The sequence below is a fragment of the Stegodyphus dumicola genome, chromosome 11 (assembly GCF_044657685.1).
Source record: "Stegodyphus dumicola isolate Sdum_Otavi_A_Nest chromosome 11, ASM4465768v1".
NCBI lineage: Eukaryota > Metazoa > Arthropoda > Arachnida > Araneae > Eresidae > Stegodyphus > Stegodyphus dumicola.
In genome coordinates this window covers 130,866,507-130,890,766 of record NC_140778.1, presented here as the reverse complement: position 1 = coordinate 130,890,766, position 24,260 = coordinate 130,866,507, and positions in this window count along the sequence as shown.

Genomic DNA, 24,260 nt, shown 5'->3' with positions numbered 1-24,260 from the left:
TTATAACTCAAAGGAATTAATTTTCTTCGGAAAGAGCACAAACGTAGCCTTTCGTCCAATGCTTCTTTAAAAGCGCCATTTTCATAAAAGCAACATTTTTAAGCAGCAGACCATAATATACACTTTCAAAAATATAGCAGTTAAAAAATATTTTCCAAGCAAGTGATTTGCTTTTATAGCAAAGCAAAATCGTCTGAAAAATATGCTAACAGCCTCTTTAATAACAAATGCATTTAATATTATTGAAATGTTTACATTACAACAAATTAAAACGTTTTTTTTTACATTATCTAACATTATAAAGACTTATAACATTTCTCAGAGCATATCTGAATGGTGTCTGATGCAGTACGTCCAGCTAGTACTGAAAGATTTGATGATTTGAATCCTTGCGAGGACACAGTTAATACTTAGTGTTTTTCTAATTAACAAAAGCACTTAGTAGACTCCTCAGGTGTTGAATTTTGCCAACTGGGGCTCATATGTGTCTTCCCAGTGGCGGAGAATGTAAGGAATTTCCACATTCCTCTTGTGTGGTAATGGTCACCCAGAAGTTCGAAGATTCGAGATTCGAATATAGGCCACAGTACAACTGATTTCTCAGTTCTTCCTACAAAAAATACCAAATATCTCAAAATAATAAAACAGTGGTGATTAATACCAAGCTTGTAACTTTCTTCAGAGAGAGAAATCTTTTCATCAATTAGTTACATATGTGAAAAATACTTTCATTGCACTGCATATCAACTGAATTTATTAGATTCACACAACAGAAGTAAGAAAAGCAAACAGTAAAAAACATTCGTGACATATGTGACAGTATAAATAATGTATTTCTAGTATTTAGATTTTGAAACCATATATTAATTTTATAGCAATTAAGCAACAAATTTCAAGTATTTAAGCAGCATTTAGGTTTTATGTAAGGGGATATTAAGATTACAGAGGAAATAATTTACGTTGTGTCATAAATTAAGGAGGTACAGCAGCAAATATGCTGCAGTGGAAATGATTCATATGTAAAATGCTGGGAAAGGGGTGTTGAATTGCATGTGCCTAACAAACCTGAAACTAACAAACAAGTATTCTTTAGACAGATGCATGGACGCTGAGTGTTGAAACAGTAACACAAATTTAAGGGGACTCATATACCGTAAAAACCCATAAGATCTTCAAATATGTGACTGTTGCAAGAAGTGAGATAACTTATTTATTATAAGAGCAATTACTTCCAACTTTTTACAGCTGATATAGCTGATATAGTGCATAATATAGCTGCGTTCTGAAATAGTGATCAAAACGTTTGTGTTGCCACAAATATTTTTATAATTTAATCCGCTTTGTGACAAAAAGTTTCGTCTTTTTACCTTACGTGCACAGTTTAAAGCATTCTATTGAATAATTTAATTCCATATTTAATATATAACATTTGGAAACTACTGTGAACCAAAACATTCTAAGAATTTCATGTTAACTTATTTGGAGCTGAGTTTATAAAATATATTTTATTAAAAAAATCTGCAATGTTTTCGTGCATGAAATTTTTTAATATTAAAATATTCATCAGAGTTTTAGTTCAGTTAGAAAATAGTGCCCATATAAAGAATTCCATCCAATTTCAAGTATGTTCCATTAACTATTTTTAAAATATCATGCGCGCAATGTGGAAACATGACGAAAACTTTTGTCACAAAGCGGATTAAATTACAAAATTATTTGTGGCAACACAAACTTTCCGATTACTAGTTCCCAAAGCAGCTATATTATGTAGTCAGCTGCAAAACGTTGGAAGTAATTGCTTTTAAAATAAACAAAATATCTCAATTCTTGCAACAGTCACATATTCGAAGATCATAAGGAGTTTAAGGTGTATGAGCCCCCTTAAGGAATGACGAAAATGATCTTTCATGTTTTTCTGGGGGCAGGGACATATATATCCCACATGTTCTTTACTTTAAATGTCTCAAATTTAAGTAAACTATGGAGATTTAAAATTTGCTTAATACGAAATAAGAAGTGTAATATCGATTTGTTCTTCTAGTCCTTGCTTTTAAATTTTAGGTGACTAAATGGTCTTAATACGCACTCAGTTAGTCCCTATAGTCCACAGGAAAAGGTTAACCCACTGTTAGAACATAGAATAATAATTGTGAACATAGAATAATAAATGTCAGTTCAAAAAAAGTCCGAATTTATGTCAAAATACCTATGACTGAACAACGTTGTATATGAATCTAATATATATGTTACCGTGAAAGACCGAAATTGGAGAATGTCGACTTTCACCGGAGAATATCAACATTCACCAAATACGTCGGTGAAAGACCGAATATTTCACTACATTCTTGTATATTCGGACCCTCACCGATGTATGTCGACAATCACAGATATGCTCTGGTGAAAGTCGAAAAGAGAGGTCATAAAGTGCCATAATAGTTTAAGTTGTTGCAATAAATAAGATTTGAATCCCATAATTTAGTAAGTTTTTTATCACTGTTATTTTATTTTCTCATTTAGAACGTACTGTAAGTAAGTTTTTAACTTCTATTATTTTCCTTTCTCATTTTGAATGTATTGTGTGTTTTATGTTCTCATATTCTTAAGTTCTTATTTGAAGTTTCAAGTGCGTTTATTCGCGACTGAATGACGGAGAAGAAAATATAATATTGTTATATGTTTGTTATATCTGAAAATTTTTATGTGTTGGTCTGCCAGTCATCCTGGTCACGGCACCAATGTTATATCTAAAATTTTGTTTTTATAACTATTTTAAACTTTAACTTAAACTGATGGTTGTGCCGGATAAAATTAACAAAAGAATCAAAATCAAATATCAAATAATTCACATTCAAAATCTAATTCATAATATTCATAAGATGAATCAAATAAACAATCGCATAGTGGCAGTACAATCTAACTTTTAGGTTTGCGTTGTGAGTAACCTATGTCAAGGAAAAATCAATAACCCCAAATTCAATTAAATCCCAGGTTTCTTAAAAGCCTCCCGGCTCAAACAAATGGAGGGACATGACAGACCACAAACTGGAAAACCTCTAACATGACAATTCAAGTTCTCCAAAATACACGATGAAGCGGCGAAACTAAATTTTGAGTAGAGCACTTTTGGCACAAATTTCTTAGTTGTAACCAATCTCTCCTGTCTATGACGAACAATTATAACTGGAAAGCCTCTAACATGACAATTCAAGTTCTCCAAAATACACGATGAAGCGGCGAAACTAAATTTTACGAGCACCAATTATCTAACTTAGTACACCTCCCACTGTCTTGAAGTAAGAAAACAGCAACCTTACAAAGCGACAGGAAAGCGCTTTCCGTTTCACACGCATTAGCTAAAAAGACCCTACTGCCTCCATTGTTAGTAGAAAAAAGGTAATAACCAATAAACCAGATGTGTTTCCTTGCAACCGTCTCTCGCCTATGTTACAATTCCTACTCAAGAATAATGAGTTAAATAAAACCTTAAGAGCTTAAGAATACTTTTTTCCAGATTAAAATACACATGAATACAAATAAAAATATTAGAATAATAATGACTTGAAACACATATTAATAATTGAAATTCGCGACATAACATGTTCAACATTCACCAATAGTACATGGTCAATGTCGACATTGACCGGTGTAAGTCAGAAATAAGAGTATTTGGAAAATATTTCCGACATACACCAAGAGACTGTGTGAATGTTGACATTCACCGGTGAAAGTCGACATTCTCCAGATTTCGGTGTTTCACCGTAACATATGTACTAAATCGCGCTTCCAATACATGAGAAATATAAATGAAATACAGTCACACGGCCCAGCAGAATAGAAGATATAGCACAAATATATTTTTCTTGTGTGTGCAGAGCGTACGCCACTTTAACTTGAATTTTAACTTTTTCAAATTTGTGTCAGTATGGCTTTAGTTTAACTTTTACTTTAAGAGGAATAAATCATATTTAAAAAAAATTCAAATTCATTACATATTAATTATTTTAACTGTATAAATATGTTATTATTGATCCAAAGTTATTATTAAAATGGTTTTTCTTTAATTTAACTTCTAAACCTGAGATTTTGAAATTAATTTTTGCGAAGGATCGCGAAACATGATCTACAACATCTTGAAAGCAGGCTCCGGAGCTTTAATTAAATTACAATTTTTTAAGAAAAACTGCTTCGTTAAAGAGTAATGTTATTCATATCATGTACTTACCTTTGGCAATTTTTAAATTCACCGGAAATGGAAAAGGAAACATATGCAGTGTACACAACTGGAAAAAATTTTAAAGATACTTAGAAAGAAATGCAGTCTGGAGAAAATAATGAAATTTGGCATCAATTTCCTTATTATAATTCTAATCAGTCGTTAAGTTTTATTTCAGCAGGAATACTTGTTAGCATACTTAAATTAAAATTCATTCTTTTCTGCGAGATTATGCAATTGTGTGGAACTTCTCATTAAATTGCTTAGTTTGCTCACGTATTATTTCATATTATTTCATGTTCTGTGTTTCATGGCAGGATTTTTTGAAAGTTAAACTAGCATCTCTCAGATTTCATTCTTTAAATAAGACTTTGCATATTCAAGAAGCTTTTTTTAATATTTTGAGTTTAAAAGAGCAGTCTAAGTGATTGCAAAATAGTTTTCTTTCGCATTTAATTAAAAAAGAAATTTCGCTGGATGTTTTTGCTATAATGTCACTTAATAAATTAAAAATGAACCATTCTTTTCTCTCAGAGCTTGTATTGTTTTTCTGTTACTACTTAGTATTTTTTCTTTCTAGTGAGAATTTTCCAGTTTGAGTTAAAATAAAATACCTCATAAAATGCAGGGTTTTTATGCTAGAATTTCTTTAAAATAAAATAATAAAAACTTTTCATGAAGCGCTCTTTGAACTGAGTGTCACTGGTTTCTTGTTTGAAAAGTGACAAGAAGCTCTAATATTATGTGTAGTATAATTAGATTTACATTACGCTTATTTTGCCTGCTATAATTCTTTGATATGTTAGTAATTTTGTTATTATATACTGATCTTTTAATATTTTCTTTTTCCTTTCCTATTTGTGAGTCAAAAAAGTAAGAAAAGAAAAGATAATCTGAAAGGTTTCAAATTTTAAATTATATCCAAAGGGGCGTTCTGTGTGTTACCTTTATTTATTAAATATTATATTATTTGCTTTTAAACCATAAAATTCAGTTCAATAGCAATGTCGTAAAATAATTTTTAAATGAGCCTATCTTTAGAATTTCCGATACACAGTTCCGCGCGCGGTAGATAAAAAGGTTCCCCCCCTTGGAGTGTTGCCATCGCTCGCTTTAAAATCATTGAGTTTGTTATTCAAAAATTCGTTAAAGTTTTACAAAATATGAAATCGATCATAAAACAAATTTCAAATTTCAAATTTGATCTTCCACATGCCCATATTCGTAGGAGTATTACGTCATTCAAAATTCGGTGGCTCTATGTACCGTTGTTTTATCACAATAAGAGAAATATACATACATTTATGCAGATTTTTCATTATTTAATTTCTTCAAATATAATGCAGGATTCTAACGTTTAGTGGCAACGGTATGAAAACTGAAAACGGTCATTTATAGTGATTCAACGCAAAATCGCAAAACGAAAACAATAGTCCTTCAGGGACAAGGCCCCTTTGAATTAAAAAAGGAGACGGAAAAGAAAAAAAGGAAAAGAAAAAACCCGAATAACAATATTTTAAACAGCCAACTTTGTAAAGAATAATCGCATTCTCCCTTGCGTGTTCTCGTTGTGTAAGTCGTTAGCGCTTCTATATTTATGCTTCGAATGCCGTTGACAGCAAAACTGATTTCTCATGTTTCTTATTCCTTAAATCCTTACAGATATTTAGAACATTTTAGTATTCTAAAGGCAAAGGCGAAATTCCTCAGATGACGCAGACTAAACCCTGCACTGTAAAAACAGTGCGTTGAATCAGAAAGTCTAAATTCGCTTTTCTTGAGAGGTTGATGTCATTTGGTCTCCAAATTATTAAAACAAATCTAAAAGAGTTCAGATTTTATCGATTGCCCAAAAGGATTTTTTAACGTTTTTTTCCTCATTCTGAGCTCGCGGTCTACAAGTCTGCTGTTAGGTTTCCTCCTGCTAGCTTTATCATTAAGCGCCATTTTCTTTGCTCTTACACTATATACGATTCAATAGCAAAATACAAAAATTTTAGAAATAGCAGCATACGTTTAGAATTCGTAAACTAGTGTTAAGTGTTGGCGTAGCCGTTTCTGTTCTTTTCAGTCTTTTCGCATTTCATCAATGTTCAGTTTTCTTAGTAAGATGTCTTATAAAACGTTTTCTTAGATCTTTATATTATTAACGTTTTGTGTGTTAATTCCATTTATTAGATATCACGTTCTTCGCAAATACGTCACATAAACTCCAATTCAATAGCAAAATTACAAAATAATTAAAAACGCCATATTTTTAGAATTTCAGACAGACAGTCACACGCACAAGAGGCAAAAATATTTAATTCCGTACTATTCCGTATTTAATTCCGTAATATGCCAATACTAGCTTCCAAATGGTTGAGTAAGTTAATAAAAAATTCATGACAATTTTACAGAGTATGAAATATAAAATTCGAAATCCAAATTTGATTCTTCATTATTTAATTTCTTTAAAGATAATATAGGGTGACAGTATTTGGTGGCAACAATTTGATTTGAATTACAGCTGAATCCCATATAAAAAAGAGTTCTAAAAATTATTTATTAAATCCATAGCAACATTAATTTATTTAAATATATAGCTATAAATCCATAGCAACATTAATTTATTTAAATATATAGCTATAAATCCATAGCAACATTAATTTATTTAAATATATAGCTATAAATCCATAGCAACATTAATTTATTTAAAGAATTACCTATAAATCCATAGCACCATTAATTAAAGAATTACCTATAAATCCATAAAAACATTAACATAGAATAATATGTTCACACAGTTAAATATATATTATAAGGAATCACTCTTGTTATAGAGTCACTTATATAAATAATTCGTATGATTCTAAGGAAATTCAGTAGTAGCTAAAAGGAGCGCTTCTCAACCATTTTCTTTTTGCACGACTAGTAATAAGTCATTGTAATTATATGGTGACCCCAATCTCCGCCTTTAAAACTTATGATCGCCATTAAACACCTCCAGGATTTCATCAATATATTTTAACATTGAATTGTTTTAATGACATACAATTAATAAACTGGAAAGAATAAGGCCAAAAAATCATAATCTATAAATTGTTCTTCTTTAGAAAAGGGTAATTTTGAGGCAGTTTTAAATACATTTTTATTGAAAGAATGCGAAAAACAGTATTCTGCTCTTCTCGTTTTGGAAATATTTGGATGACCGTTAAGTTCTTATAATACAAATGCAAAAATATGTACAACAAATCGAAAAATAAATTCAATGAAACTGTAGGCCTTAACTTTAAAAAATGCATAGAAATCGCTCACCAAATCTAGTGCGGAGAATAGGTGGACGCTCATCAAAATAAACCAATTGCTGACGCATTACCAAAGATCTCTTTGTAAATTATACATTCGTTCTCCATTTAATTTTCGCCCGATTTGAATTATGAAGAAACTTGGTGGAAAAACAGAATTTTTCAGAAAACAATTAGTAGAGAAATTTCATGCTACCTGAAATGAACCGTTGAAAAGCGTATGTGGAAGTTTTCGCTGAAACGTCTTCCACGATGACCTCTTTTTAGAGGATATAGTTGTCTAGCGCTTCGAGGTAATAAATAATATCATCTTAACCATCTGAAGGCACAAACGACCGTGACGACCTTTCATTCAAACGACCACAACCGCCCGAAACGACACTGATTTCAGTGCTATTTTCTTCCTTTCCCATAAGGTACGCAGTAGAAGCTGCAGATTTCCCAAATGCATCGCACCTTTATTACAGACAGCTTGTTCTAAAAGGCTAATGGACGATTCCTTTTTAATAAGTAGAAAGAATGTCATTTGAAATCTTCACGCTTCTTTTCACTTTTATTAAAAAGTGATATTTCTTTATATTTAACCATTCTCTTTAATAATATAAATTAGTTTATTAGAATCAATAAAGTGACACGCACTAAAATTAAATATACAGCGAGATTACTTATCACCTCTGTGTCCTTTATTTTTATTCAATCAGATAGAAACAGCACTGATATCCAACCCTATTTTTATTTCGCGCAAGCACTATCCTGATGTTTCTTAACATCTCCAGAAATGTGTGCACACATGGCCAATACAGTTCAGCCAAGGTGATAGGTTGTCGTTCCTCTAATAAGCCCTGCAATTATGAGTTGAAGACGATTCCACAGAGAATCTGTGCTCCGAGTTTTGACACCATTGTAAGATCAATAACATTATTCAGATAATTTATCTTCGGGTGGCTGTATCACGTGATTCATACTCATAAGAAAATGCAAGTACGGAAAATAAGGCACTCATTATTATAGATATATCCCGGTATGTCATCTTTGCCAAGAATACCGATAATTGTGTTTCTTTGTTTACTAAAAGTTAGTTCTAAGTACATTTCGATCGCATTTTCCTTGCCTTTCGGCTTGTCAATATAGTTGCTCAAACTAGGGCCTTATGCAAATAAAGAGGTAAGCGATGGAGTTAAATCGTAGGAGATTAATCGTAATCGTGAGTCTAGTGGAGCTTTGACATATTGCCTGCTAAAGTCATCTGCAGTAACTGTGAAAGAGCTACCGAGAGGTTAACAATGTTAACAAATTTAGACAATCAATCCGTACCCAAGGGTTTGTTTACTTGAATTATGTTGTCTTGACTTAATGAAAATAATTCATAACAAATAAACTGTAGAGTCATTAGGATATTTTGAATCAGAAGACAGGAAAAATGAGCATTCTCCTCACTGGAACTCTAACTTGCACCTCTCGAATATGCGCAGATTGAGCTATCGTTACACCACGAAAGTATGCTGGAAGGAGGGAGACAATACATTGTATATTTCCCTTTCAAAGGTCCACTGGGGATTAGGAGAGCTATTTGCCAAATACCAGTGGTGACGAATTACCGTCCACCACCTTTTAGTTCGCGCGCCACTGTAGTGTCATTGGATTCACAAAGGTCCACCGGGAATTAGGAGAGCTATTTACCAAATACCAGTGGTGACGAATTACCGTCCACCACCTTTTAGTTCGCGCGCCACTGTAGTGTCATTGGATTATTTTGAAGCAAGAGACATGAACAATGCGCAATGCTCTCGTTGGGATTCGCATGTGGACCTCTCGAATACGCGTTTAGTATGCTACCGTTCAAGGTATGCTGGAAGGCGGAAGAAAATACCTTATAAAACAACTATAATATAAAAAACATGAAAGCTTTCAGATTTTACATTATGCCCAAAGGACTTTTTTTAACATTTTGTGTGTCACCCTTATTTATTAAATATCATGTTATTGCACTTAAACTATAAACTTCAATTCAACAGCAATATCGCAAAATAATTTTAAAATGAGCATATCTCTAGAATTTACACAGCATATCTTTAGAATGCACAATCTCGCACGCTGGAGATAAAAAATGTTTCTTTTTCCGTACAGTGTTGCCATTGCTCGCTTTGAAATCGTTGAGTTTGGTAATCAAAAATACGTTAAAATGTTATAAAATATGAAATCGATAATAAAACAAATTTCAAATCCAAATGAGGGCATCCAGATGCCCATATTCGGTGGAAGATTACGTTATTGAAAATTTTAAGGCTTTAACTACTTTTTTTTTATCACAATACCAGAAATATTCAGGCATCCAGGCAGCTTTTTCATTATTTAGTTTCTTTAAATATAATACAGGGCGATAATATTTGGTGGCAACAGCTTGAAAAGGGAATCAAAGCAAAATGCCAAAACGAAATTAATAGCCATTCTGGGCTAACGCCCTTTGGGCTAATAAAATTAAATCTGCAAGTATTTTGTATAAAATATCCTGCTACAATGAAAATAACTGGACTTTAATAAATATAACATTTGTAAAACAAACATAACATAAGCATCGTTTTAGAAAAAAGCTATTTTCATCTTCTGTCTTTCGCAGAAAGAAACAAAACTAAATGTTATTAATAAATGTAATTAAATATACATGTTTTGTTTTGTTGTTTGCAGCATATTTGAAAATGTTTTAAACATAAGCATAGCATTCATTAAAATAAATTCTTCTTTTCGTAGTTAGATCTATAAAAATTTTATTAAAAATTCCAAGATTTCATCTAATATATTAACTAGAATAAAATCTGAGAATTCATGTACTCAACAAAAAAGAATTAAAAAAAATAGTAATAAGTCTTAATCTTTTGTATAGCCAATAGCTAGAGATATTTCTCAATTTCCCGTGTGATTAACAAAAGCAAGCTACTCGGGACTCAAGCATGTCTTTAAGTACTCTCCAGCTTCCACTTGAAACTCTATTCTACAAAGAACTTTAATTAGTGGAAGATGAACATTTCCACTTTTTAGATATCTGCAGCTATGATATACATAAAAGGTGTCAAAATCACTACCGTAATTTAATGAAGTGTTTGGTTTTAGTTTTTCTTCCCATGCAGTAGTGCCCTTCTAATGGAGAATCTGAGAGAAGTTTCAGTTTTTGAGCGAATGTCAATTCAGGAAATTTAAAGTAATGTATTTCATAAAGTAAAAACATCATTATTTAAATACGTATTATGATTTGTATTTCTAATGCACATAAATTTCATATTTATTTGTTTCGCTACTCTTGCTATGCGTTCCTCTTCTTTCATTTTTCCATCAACTTGTATTAATTGCTTGAAGCAAATTTACTAATTCAAAGCAAATTTACTAATGAGTCAAAGAATTTTTAAGGGGTATCATAAACCCTATACCGACAAAGTTAAATTGGCCATTTTCAATGTACCTTTTCTCAAAATCTGCTGTAGATACAAGCTTGAAATGCTTTCTGTAAAGTATACCTATCTGATTATAATGAAATTTATGTTTTGAAGCATTTTGAATTTTAGAGTAAATTACAGAATATTTTGTTAGACATAGTAAAATTTAGCACTTTAATCACACAAAAAAATTTTAATTTTTTTTCTAAGTTTATTACAAAAAGCTCATTTCAGTAAATATTAGGGAACCTAATAAATAAGCCATAAAAGGTTTAGATACCTGTGAGCAGTATTTCCTGAGAAAAGGTACATCGAGAATAAAAAAATCACGTTTGGAGAAAAACACGTTTTTATGTAAAACTCCTCATTGATCAAAGCATCAGATGACAAATTAAAACTAGATTTTTTTACAGTTCTAATTTCCATAAAGATTAAATAATGGTATTTTTAGAAAGATAAAAGTGTAGAGAATTTGAAAATGCAAAAATCCGAAATCACAATTTTTTGAAGATTTTGGGGTTTCAACACCACTTAATAGCATAACTTCTTAAAAATAAGCAATAAGTTGTTAAATACGAAATAATTCCGAAACAGATATTTAACACATGGTATTAGAAACAATATTTTGAAAATTACCTTATGAGTTTTATTGTATTTTAAATTACATCAGTATGATACCTTATAATAAATAAAATACATTTTCAGATTTAAAGCAACTCATTTTCTGTATTTAAATTGCTAAATTTACTCAGCAACGAGAGATTAATTAAATTCGAAAAGTTAATTTTAAAATCTTATGATTTTCCGAATGGCAGCACTCAGTAAAGTCGTTATGCGTGGAGCCCGCCGAAAACGTCTCTGTAAACATATTGCGAAGGAAATCGACGCAGAGAAAACTACAAAAACGGAAACTCTAACCCAATATTTTTCATCAAAGCTAATGAATCAACAGCCAAACGATTAACTGCAGGCTGTAAATAAAAATGTTGATGACACCTGCAACCGAGAATCGCGGAGGGTAATTTAAATGGCTATAATTGGCCATATTTATGTGTTTAATATAATTAAGGAAAAATAACGTAGCATAATTAAGCATAAGGACTAAAAATTTTTAAAAACACGACTGCATGTATTTCTAACACCAATACTATTTTCTTAATAATTTACACATCAATGCTTAATTTTGTGGTGAATATTAAATCATGTGTATACTTGGTTGGAAACGAATGTTCATAAATATGTCGGGCCTCAATTATGTACGCCATTATCGATAAAACACCTAATACGCTCGATGTATCTGGTTTCAGATGCAAGTTGAGATGAGTAATAATTAGCTTACATTTATAAATACTTAAAATATCCTTTTGGGCGACATTTGAAATCTAAAACCATTCAGTATTTTTACGAGGGCGTTTCGAAAAGTAAAGGTACAATGGCTCGCATTCCTTAAAAAAACATTTATTTAGAAAACGTCAGTTACATCTTATTGACTGGATTATTTATTATTTTTCAACATAATCACCCCCGTTATCCCAACATTTGTTAAGTCGGTGCACAAGCTTTAGTATCCCACGTTAATAGAAGGTTGCCGCCTGTTGGAACCCAGCTCGCACACAATTTCCTGTACCCTAACTTGACAGTCAAAACTTCATAAAGAGTTGTCATTGACACTTCCGGTATGATCTGATACAATTCTTTCAATTTGAGACGTCTATTCGCGCGAATTGCTTCCTATGTTCTCTGAAGAAGGGCATCAGAGATCACAGATGGCCGACCTGTTCTTTGTTCGTCATGAACATCGGTCCTACCTTCAGAGAAATGACGACACCATTTCGTTACATTTTGTCGATTTATAATGTTCCCATAAACAGAAACAATTTCTTTGTGAATATCCGCTGGTCGCTGACCTTTTGCATGAAGAAAACGTATGACGGAACGCACCTCGCATTTGGCGGGATTGTGAATCGGCGCGGCCATTTTAAACACGACTTACTCCAACCAGAATCAACGTTGAAATGCCGAACGACAGTGAGGAGAAAGCTAACGGTTCAAAGTTAACACCTGTGTTGCCAACTTGCTCACCAAAACTTTTCTTTTCCTCTGGCGTACGGTGTATCTTTACTTTTCGAAATGCCCTCGTACTTGTTTTTTACCTTTTCATGCTAAAAAAGTTCTTTGATATTTTTTTTTACGTTTGATTTGTTTTTACGTTAGCATAACTTGGCTATCGCATAGCTTGCGACGATTATTTGCCAGAAAACATGCTAATGACATGGAAAAACCACGAAGTCTGTGCAGCCAGCACGTTCGGTTGGATTCAAACTCAGGTCGAACTTCCAGTTTCAACGATTTGACCGCTTAACCGCTGTATGCCATCACGCTTCGTGACTTGTCTGGCTGTGAGATGAGACCATACACCCCTAATAGGCTTATTTTCAGTTCGGTATCACAACTTGGATTTTAGAATCACATTCTCATATTTATAGCTCAAATTTCAGAAAATCACGTTTATTCAGTTTCCATTTATGAGCGTTCAAAACCTTCTTTTGAAAAGATAAACTAGAAATATCAGAGAAAGGATCCTTACAAAAACAATAAAAAGCCTTTTAAAAAGCTGCGTTTAAGTGTTATATGTACGGGTTTTATTCGTAGTTTATAGCTGCATACTCAATCATAAATTAAACGTCAATAAACGTCTTTAAACTTTTCTGCAGTTGAAAACGCATTCAATTGATTTCCAAATATCTGATCGTATATTCAAATGCAAGTACATTTTCTTCATTATTCCGTTTGAATGCGTCATGTTTAGTGTCTTATGTTCTATCTCAGTTACTTATAAACATCAAGAGATTTCAACAGATCTTATTCAATAAAAAATCTATTCTAGAATTTCAGAGGATTTATTTATCGTTGCAGGCATGAAATTACTCAGTATCAATCATATGAATATATTTTTATAAAAGGTAATTATTGTAACTAATATCGCAGAACATCATTTGTATTTCCTTCGTATTCGATAGGATTTTGATAAATAATTTGATTTGCTGATGAAACTTGGTAGATGAGGAAGAAGTATTAGATGTACCCGCCTTCCTAGCATGCCTTCGTGGTGTGGTGGTCTGCACGCTGGGCATGTATTCCAAAAGTCCGCGGTTCGATTCCCGGCGAAGGCGTTGCTCCTTTTTCAATCTCTCTCTTGCTTCCAATTAACATAATTTCTCTACAGTGGCACGCAAACTAAAACGAGGTGGTGAGTGATGATTCTCACCACCAGGATTTGGCGATTGGGTCAACTAATCCCCCAGTCGGTCATTAAAAAGGGGGTATATAAAGTATTAAGCCTTCTTGTACTTTCATATACTGTTTAAAAGCTTTCTTATACTTTTGATACCCACACAATATATATATATATATATATATATATATATATATATATATATATATATATATATGCAGTATAACAGTTTTAAAAAACGTACAACGTTAAGTTTCACATTTTTAAAGAAATTTTAGCCACCCATAGTGTTGAGTTTGATTCATAAAACTGCCAATTAATCTTAGGATATTTTGTATAGAAATAACAGCCGCTTTTTTTACTTGCCGACTTGGAGAAGAAACAAAATTTTCTCTTCCTAAAGCAGAAATATGGCAAAATACTTGGATTCCGAAATAAAATAAATAAATAAATAAAAAGTAGGCCGAAATGAGAAAAAATAGCTGAAGTAAATTCTGCTATTTCGGAGAAAAGATTTCTAGCAAATTCATTTCCGAAAGCCTTACAAAGAGAAAAAAGCCTAGAAAATTCTTCAAGGCTCTACACTAGTCTGAAAAAAAAAATTCGCTGTTTAAATTAAACGGGTAGAAAAAGAGCAGCTCTTGCAACAATCTTCTTAACGCTTGATGTACTAGAACAGAAAATCACAAAACTGTTCAAAATGTTAATATCACATCATCAACAAAACTGAAAGCCATTGCAAGATAGCCTAGTCAGATTTGCCAGCCATAAATCATAACAAAATAAAAGGTTAACATAACGGAAAATAACAAACTTATTAAACATCTGGTAATAAGATCACATCGTACAATCGCAAGAAATGAACATAAAAGCTAGGAAAAGAAGAGTTATGAAAAAGAAAAAAAAAGTAAAGCAGATACATACATTCCAAATACTTTCGGTGAAAACAGTATATAGATGTATCGTTTCCATTTCTGTGTTGTTTCCCAAGTTTAAAATTTTCATAATACTTTCAATTAGTTATTATTATTCAAATCTTCTTTGCATTATCAAAATTCATCTTAAATTTATAAGTTACTGCAATTATTTCTGTTTTCAATATGATTTTCTGCTTTGTTATATCTCCATACGAATAATCTTTTTATTCTCATTCACAGTTTTCATAATATCTCTTGTAAATTTTCTAAACAATCTATAGTTACTAAATAAATCTTCAAAAAAAAAAAAAAAGCTTATAGGTATTTTCTTCCTCTTTTAGCATACCTTCGCGGTGTAACGGTTAACACACTCGGCGCGTGTTCAAGAGATACAGGTTTGAGTCCCAGCGAGGGCATTGCACATTTTTCGTGTCTCCTACTTTAAAAAAAAAATAACGTGTCTTTACAGTGGCGCCCGAACCAAGAACGGTGGTGGATGATGATTCTTCACCACCAGGAGTTGGCGATTGTGTCTCCTAATCCCCAGTCGCCTTATAAGGTATTTAAGAGGATTTATTTCCCTTAAGGGGAAGTATATAAGGTATTTTATCCCTCTTTCACCATTCCTTCGTGTTGTAACAGTTGGCACACTCGTCGCGTATTCAACAGGTCCAGGTTTGAGTATCGGGAAAGGCATTGCACATTTTTCATGTCTCCTACTTTTAAAAAAGATAACCCAATATCTTTACAAACTATATTAAATGTCTGTATTCATAATGCTTAGAAAAAAATATTATGAACACTTCGAAAGTATATTATTTAAAATTCAGATGTCTTTCATCAGGCGACATTCACTCAGCCGGTGGCTACAAATTTTCAAAAATAGGAATTAGTAAAATCAACTGTGTTCTCGCCGAGGTTTGAATCACGAATCTTCCAACTGCTAATTGGATATGCTAGTCACATATACCACGATATCATACACGGAAGAATGTGATAATTCCTTACATTCTCTCTTACTTAAAAGGCAACAAGAGAGAGCTAGGAGATATTTTAATATGCACGTATATATACGTTCTTACAGGTATCACAATAAATATTCCAGGCCGTATATATACGGCCTTGCCGCTTAGAGGGTTAAAAAAATTTAAAATTAAAAAAATTAAGAAAAAGTTTTAAATGTTTAATATTCGATAAAGTCTCTTTACAACATTTCGTTTTCATTTCGGATTCATTAAGTCGTTTCTTACGCCATATTATTATAGATCGATTACAGATTTTTTACTCTGATTCTGATTAATATAGACATCAAAAGTAAGTCAAAAGTAAAGTATCAAAACTAATGGTAGCAATACGGTAACCCCTGCTCTGTTTAGTAATATAATTTTTAATATTTTGGTATTTTCATTTTTATGTCCTAAAAGGTAGCATATGGAAAAACAATTATTAAAATTTTTCAAATCTGAATTTTTTTGCTAAGTTGACTCTTTAATTATAATTTCATTTTAACATTAGACAGGAGTAGACATATTTTTTTATTAATGCTAAAACATCAATCTGGGATTTTTATGTTTAATGCAATGGACTGTAATCTGAAGATGTCAAAATGCGGATTATTTAGGATTAATCACATTTAAAGTTTAGAATAATAATTCATTTACTTCAATTTCCATGTGCTTGAACGGACTACCAACGGCTGATCGGTTAAAGCAGCAGAACAGTGGTAGTTTGGTTCGCGGTTCAAGTTTCGGAGTACGGGGATGACTGTATGAGCGTTTTCGTAGTTTCCCCCATCTGTAATGTGCATATGAACCAACTTCCCTTAAAAAGACCTCCACGGGGCATACCACCCATTCCGTGTAGTGCCTAAAATATGATGATAAAAAATTAATAAATCTGAAAGCTTTCAGATTATATAACACGCCAAAAGGGGTGTTTTTTTAAACGATTTGTGTGTTACTTTTATTTATTAAATATCATGATTTTCGCACTTATCATAAAATTCAATTCAACAGCAATATCACAAAATATCTAAAAAGAGTATATCTTTATAATTACAGTCTCGCGCTCTGCAGACAATTTTGTTTCGGTACAGTGTTGCAATTGTTTGGTACAGTGTGTTTGAAATCGTTGGGTTGTTACTCAAAAATCCGTTAAAGTTTTACGAAATATGAAATAGATAATAAAAAAAATTTCAACTTCTAAATTTGAGCTTCCAGATGCTCATATTCGAGTAGAGGACCATGTTATTCAAAGTGCGATGGCTCTAGGTACCTCGTTCTTTTCACAATGCGAGGAACATGCATAGAATTATGCATATTCTTCATTATTTAATTGCTTCAAATATAATGCAGGTCTCTAACATTTGTTGGCAGCAATTTGGAAAGGGAAACGTCATTTTATAGTGTACGACGCAAAAAGCTAAAACGAAATTAATAAAAAATTAACTAATAAATAAAAATATGTAACAATTAATAAATTAAAAAAATTGTACCTGAACTCGATATTCAGCAATTTGTTTTAGCAAAAATGTAATGTCTTGGTATTTATTATTTAGCATAAGTACACAATTGGTGTCATTTTTAATTTCTTTAAAATTTCTCGCAGTTAAATCAAAGAACTTAAGAATTTGAAAGAAATACTTGATGATTAGTTGATTGCAATTTAAGCTTTGGATGTATCAGCACGTAATATAACTGAGTTTGTTAACGACAGAGTAACTGAAAACTAGATGGGATCATTACAATAGATCTATATAGGAATAATTCAGTTAGGAGAACACGCCGTCAAATATTTGTAATGTACTGTTATACCAGAAGCATTCAGTCTAATCCAGCATGATACCGAAGCCTATTTGTATTTGTATTTTGCTAACTATGAATTGATAACATGTTGACAAGAAAGATTAAATACTCAATATAACAAGCCATTCTTTTTTGGTCCTTGGATGAGGATCATTAAGAGCATATGTTGTAGTAATCTGGCGGATCATCCTTAGCGGAAGCCAGTCGAAAGGAAAGGATAAAAAGAGGAAGAAAAGTTGCCGAGCCGTGAAAGACTCATCAAAACCTATGAATAAGAAAGACAATATTCAGAGTATCGAACAGAACCAGGCCTGGAGAAAAAAAAGCCATATCACGTGATTTTAATAGAACAATTTTTGCTATTTAGGAATACAATAATGGATGACTATAAAAATTACTTCGATAATTAAACTGTAATTTTTGTGATTTAAGATGTAAATGATTAAATTAACATTCAGACTATTGTGAAATTTAACTTTGTTACCAAACCTTATAATAAAGTTTTGTAAATTCAAATATGAAACATACGTTTATACTATTTTTCAAGTGCATTATTTATATGTTTAAAAAATTTGCCTGTTCTGCATGCGTTGCATTGAAACATGGTGTCACGTAGTTTCCTGTTTAAATTGGGTCATAGAAAAGGAAAACCGTAAACAATGTACTTCATGCCTTCCATTATTGGTGTTGAAATGTTTTGCGCGGGCGAAAACATTGCGGACGAAAACGGACGGAGGAAAAAAAGCAAAGCCAAAGCATAGTAGTAAAAGAAAGAAAAGCAAGGAGAAAATGTCATAGTTCTAAAACTTCGTAGTACATCTAAAACATCACAGTTGAAAATAAAGCGATTCAAAAACTTCGCGTTTTAAAAACATAGTCGTCGAAAGTATCGTGGTAAAAAATAAAGCACCCGCGAATTACCGGACTCCGATAACATCGTAAGCATACGGTTTTCTGCTTTAAAAGTTGTAAATTCATATTCGTATAATGATCTGAGCGCAAAATGGAATGAGGTATATTTTTACTTTTATATTTTGAAGCAACAAATAATATTTTGCTGAAAATTAAGAAGGAAACTTAGCATTCGAAACTAAAAATGGGGAGAAAATTAATGCCACTTATAAAAGCTAATAGAATTTTAAAATTCCATAATTAATTAAATGGATTTAATAAAGGTACTTAAATGGAATTATTCATTTTATTTTTCTAACATTTGTAGACTATATTTTTCATTAAAATTATTAATAAGCTTATAAAAGAAATTAATTAATTAATGGCCTTCATTATTTAGCTATATAAATTTAAAATTCTATTTACTAATATACCTAGCTATATTTTTCTATTCACTTTCAGTATGTTAGAGAGTGAGATCCGTCGATAAAATGATCGACTGTAAACAATTATAAAAGTTTATTCGTCAATAGAAAGACACAAGGATCAGACTTAAGGATCAGAGCTGTACGCTCTTGCTAGCACTGATGGCTATTACAAAAGGACGTCGTAGGAACGCAAAGGAACAACCGCTCGCATATTTCACAAGTGCACATCAGCGTAGCCACTGAGGGAGGGGTTTCGAAAATGAACCAATGAGCTGCTATTGCTCTTGTGACGCTAAATCTTCGTGTATGTGAGCGTATGTTGTTTACGTTTTAATTTGCATTTGTTTCGCAGTTATAAATATATGGCGTAATAGTAGAAAATCTCGCAGTGCTTTCGTTTTCTGATTTTGATTAATCGCTGACATTTCACTTTCGAGATTTGTAGCCCTCATTAATATTAAGACTGATGTTCACGGCATATTATGTGGATTAAGAGAATTCAAGTGTATATTTTTTTTAATTCAGTTGAGAATGACTGAAAGTGTTACAATGAATCTACTGTTTTTTTATTTCAGTGCTCGCATTCTTTTGATTTTTAAAGTGTAAGATTAAGAATACATACGATCTGATTATATCCATTGTTAAGATTAAAAATTATATGTGAATAAATTGGATATACTCGTTGTGAATACGATAAATTCACTCTGTTTGATGAGTATTTCTTGTGTAGACAGTACATTTAAAAGTGAGTAGTTATTAAATGCGAAATTTAACACACTAAATGTATACGAATGCAAATTAGTGAAGTTCATTTTGAATAAAATTCTGCATTGGTTATTATTATAGAACATCTTTTTCATATAGACTCCAATAAAAAATGCTGACTTCTATTTACATATATAATTGGTGTAAGTATTTTTCTCATACGCATAGTTTTATGCAAAAATTGCATTTGGGCTCAGATGTTTATCACATATTTGTTTCTTCATCTTATTTACCACTTATTCAGTAATATTTCACATGGATATTTTTGCGAAGTATCCAACATGTGTTTGTATTTATTTCAACCAGGTAGTGAAATCTTCATAATATCCTATAATTGATTTAACTTCGCAATGAAATGTTTCAGAAGCAATCGACGATGCTTTAATTATATTGTATAGAAAATTGCGTGGCAGAATATTTTCAATCATCTTGCTTTAAGCACACGAAAGGTCATGTAACATACTGGATGCTCATTGGTCCATCCTAGAAGCCATTCCCTCGGTTGCTACACAGATGTGCACTTGTGAAATATGCCAACCAATAGATTCTGCGGGTTTAGGGGGGATCGCAGCGCCCTCTAGTGAGATGAGTGTTACAACAATAGGATGTGACCTCGTAGCGGAAACATATGTGATTGGGACTTTACATAGCCTCGTGGGAGAAAAGAAAGGTAAGGAGAAAACATCGCACTTCTAAGATATCGATGTAGAAAATATCGTAGATGGATAGGATGGGACGGAACAGAGTGCTTAGATTTCCTTCTCATTTTTTCAACAAAAAATTGTTACTTATTCGTTCCTTCTTGCGTTCACAAATCATTATGAAAATATGCGAATTTTTAAAGATTGAAAATGCATGTATGAGTTATTATCGTCATGCGATGATTTGTGGGTGCTTTGTATTTTACAAGGATATTTTCGACGACGACGTTTCTAAACTGCAAAGTTTCTAAAGCACTTCCTCTTCAATGACGAAATTTTCGACCGCTTTGTCACCAGAGCTGCGATGTTTTTTACTTGCTTTCTTTTCTCCCATGAGGTCATGTAGTACAACATTTTAGCTTCGCGTTATTTTTTACTCGACGTTTTCGTCCACATCAGTATTCCTGGTCCTTCGAGGTATTCTTATTTCCTTTTCTGGTTACAACACCAACAGACCGTCTCAATGTAGAAGATTGTGTTGTTGTTAACTGGAACTTTTGGTAAGATGCATTCGTGTTGAGGTGTTCAGCGATATATTCAATGACGACATTTTCTACATCGATATCTTAGAAGGGAGATGTTTTCTCGTTGCTTTCTTTTCTCCTACGAGACTACGTAAAGTCCCATTCCCATATGTTTCCGCTACGAGGGACTGGACGTCGAAAGGGACAATTCTCAGCATCCGGTAGATTTTCAAGAAACATACATAGCTAGGTTGAATATTTACTTACTACAAAGACTTGAACGCCAAACAGTAATCGATTATCGGCCAGATTGGGATCACGTGATATTTCAGAAGCAGAACTTTCCTCTAATGGGTTGATCTCTACTCGGGACAGAGCTGCAGCCGAAGGATTCGTTCGGCGAGGTTTCAAAAACTCCCGCTTAGCCGGTACATCATTTCCGAAGCTAGGCGGGACTTCGCTTCTAGCGGAACTGCTTTTCCTAGGAATTCTCTCATTTAAAGCAGTCCTACCAGAATCTCGTTTCTCAGAAAAGTCCCATCTAGCAGTTACCGTCCCTAGATGTGATAACCTCTTAATACGACATTTTAGCCTTGCGTTGTTTTTTCCTGCGACGTTTTCGTCCACTTCAGTATTTCTAGTCCTTAGCAGTATTCTTAATTCCTGTTCTGGTTACGACGCTAACAGACCGTCTCGATGTAGAAGATTGTGTAATTGTTAACTGGAACTTTTGGCAAGATGTAGTTGAGGTCTTCAGCGTCGTTGCTTGAATTCCTATGTCGAAGATCCAGAATTCTGTTGGAAATTTTCTACTGTTAATGTATTTCACGGGCATGGAGACATTTTTCTTTCTTAACACTGTGTAAAGACACTAAGTACTCTTCTTTGGTATGTTGTTGGTGATGGTAAAATTATAGGTACTCTTTTTTTATGTATTCTAACTTACCAGTTCTCTACACTAAGCACATTTTACCAGGGATGGGACAATCAGTGTTGGAATACCTTGAATCTCGATAGAGATTCCAAAATTCCAATCTTCTAGCTTTTTCATAATTCCAATATTAAAAGGCCTAACTTAATTATTCCTTAATAGTTTGACTCAGAATTTTGGAATTATTACTGACGTTCAAAAGAAACTTTGAAAACAAAGAACGTGAATGTTGCACTTACAGTGATCTTGGATCAACAGTAACATTTTGGTATTATGATACCATCTTAGGATGTTGGAGAAACTTTAACTTTCTTTTTTAATTTTTATCTCTTATTAAATCTTTGAATAATCAAGTCCCCTTCACACTTGATTTGATCATAAAGTTTCCAAAAGAGTATAAAATCCTAAAAATTAGCCAAACGCATTTTCTCAAACTGTACTTAGAAAATGAACCTCAAGAATCAAGATTTTTACTTATATATTTCTTCCAAAACTTTCATTTGCATATAAGAAATATAGGTCCCTTCACAAAAAACTTTTTGCTTTTCTCTAAAAGCATATTTCAAATTTTGTTTGGTTAATAAATTTGAATAATGAGTATTTCTTTTTTCTCCTTAATTGTATTCTTATATGAAGATTAGAAAAATCGGAATTTCGAAAAATTCAAGAATATTTTAGGATTCAGATTCAGATTCGAATTTGATGACCCTAACTCTACACACGCATCATTTTTCCATATCAATTTTGAAATTGCTATAAGTTTAGAGAAAAAAGAATAAAATACACAAACAGCAATTTGTCGAGTTTTTATATACTAAAAAAGGAGTTTCGTCTTTTAAAAAGGTTTTCTTCAATTCTTTCTTGAGACGCGTATATGAATTCAAAACTGCCTTTGAAAGAAACTAGACACCAAGTCCATACAGTTGAGGGTAATGCATCATTCATAAGCTTCAAATCGAGTTCCTCCTACCCTTTTGCCTTATTAAGGGATCCTTAATTCTGGGTTTCATAAAGTTGGAGCTGAAAAACCGAGTAACAAAACGCCCTTCCGCACCCAAAGTTTTGGTTGTTCATCGATCGTCTACTTGCGGAGGAATATAGTTCCGTGATCGATGATTCCAATGGGTGCATTAATGCATAATGATGTGGCAGATTGCGAAGTAGATTACGCCTTCGCTTTCGACCTTAGTGTAATGTTCTGCAAAGGCTTACTTCGATTCAGAGCGAAAATGGTTCACACTGGATGATCTAATTTTTCGGGACATCCCTAGAACTTAACCTCATTATTGGAATTATGTATAATGTAGGTTAATGTTCAATTTAGCCGTAGTACCTTAAATCAGAATTCCTAAATTTTCATACTGTATAGCACATAATTGCTCATAATACTGCAGAAATTACTTATTAGTTTATGGCAAATTAGTAGTTATTAATTATTTTATAGTTTAAAATAGTAATTATTAGTTTATTTATGGCAAATTAGTAATTATTAGTTCATTTATGGCAAGTTAGTAATTATTAGTTCATTTATGGCAAATTAATATTTATTAGTTCATTTATGGAAAATTAGCAATTATTAGTTCATTTATGGCAAATTAGCAATTATTAGTTCATTTATGGCAAATTAGCAATTATTAGTTCATTTATGGCAAATTAGCAATTATTAGTTCATTTATGGCAAATTAGCAATTATTAGTTCATTTATGGCAAATTAGCAATTATTAGTTCATTTATGGCAAATTAGCAGTTGGGCATGCACAATGCAGTATGTTATATTCATATATAAAGCAAAATATTTAAGTAATATATTTTTAAGAGATGGAGGATTCTGGAGGAAGAGACAATATTCATTCCCAATTTTCCAAGAAAAACAGCAGTAGTTCTATTTAGTTGGCTGACTGACCATTTCTATAGTTTTGGAGTGGTAGATTCCCCAAACTGTGTTTTGTTTGACTCCAGTCAGCCTATGATTTTTGAACATTTAAATAATTGTATTGCACTTTCTCAATATAGAGACATTGTTAAAAAGTACTGGACAGCCCGTGAAATTAAGCGCTAATGTTTGGCATTTGCAAAATAAAAAGGTAATATATTTTCGCGAAAACAGTGCTATTATGTGCGAAAAGTATCGTTCAATGACTCTTGCAAACAAAGCCAATGATATATCCGCAAAAGGGTTTATAAGTAATTTTTTAT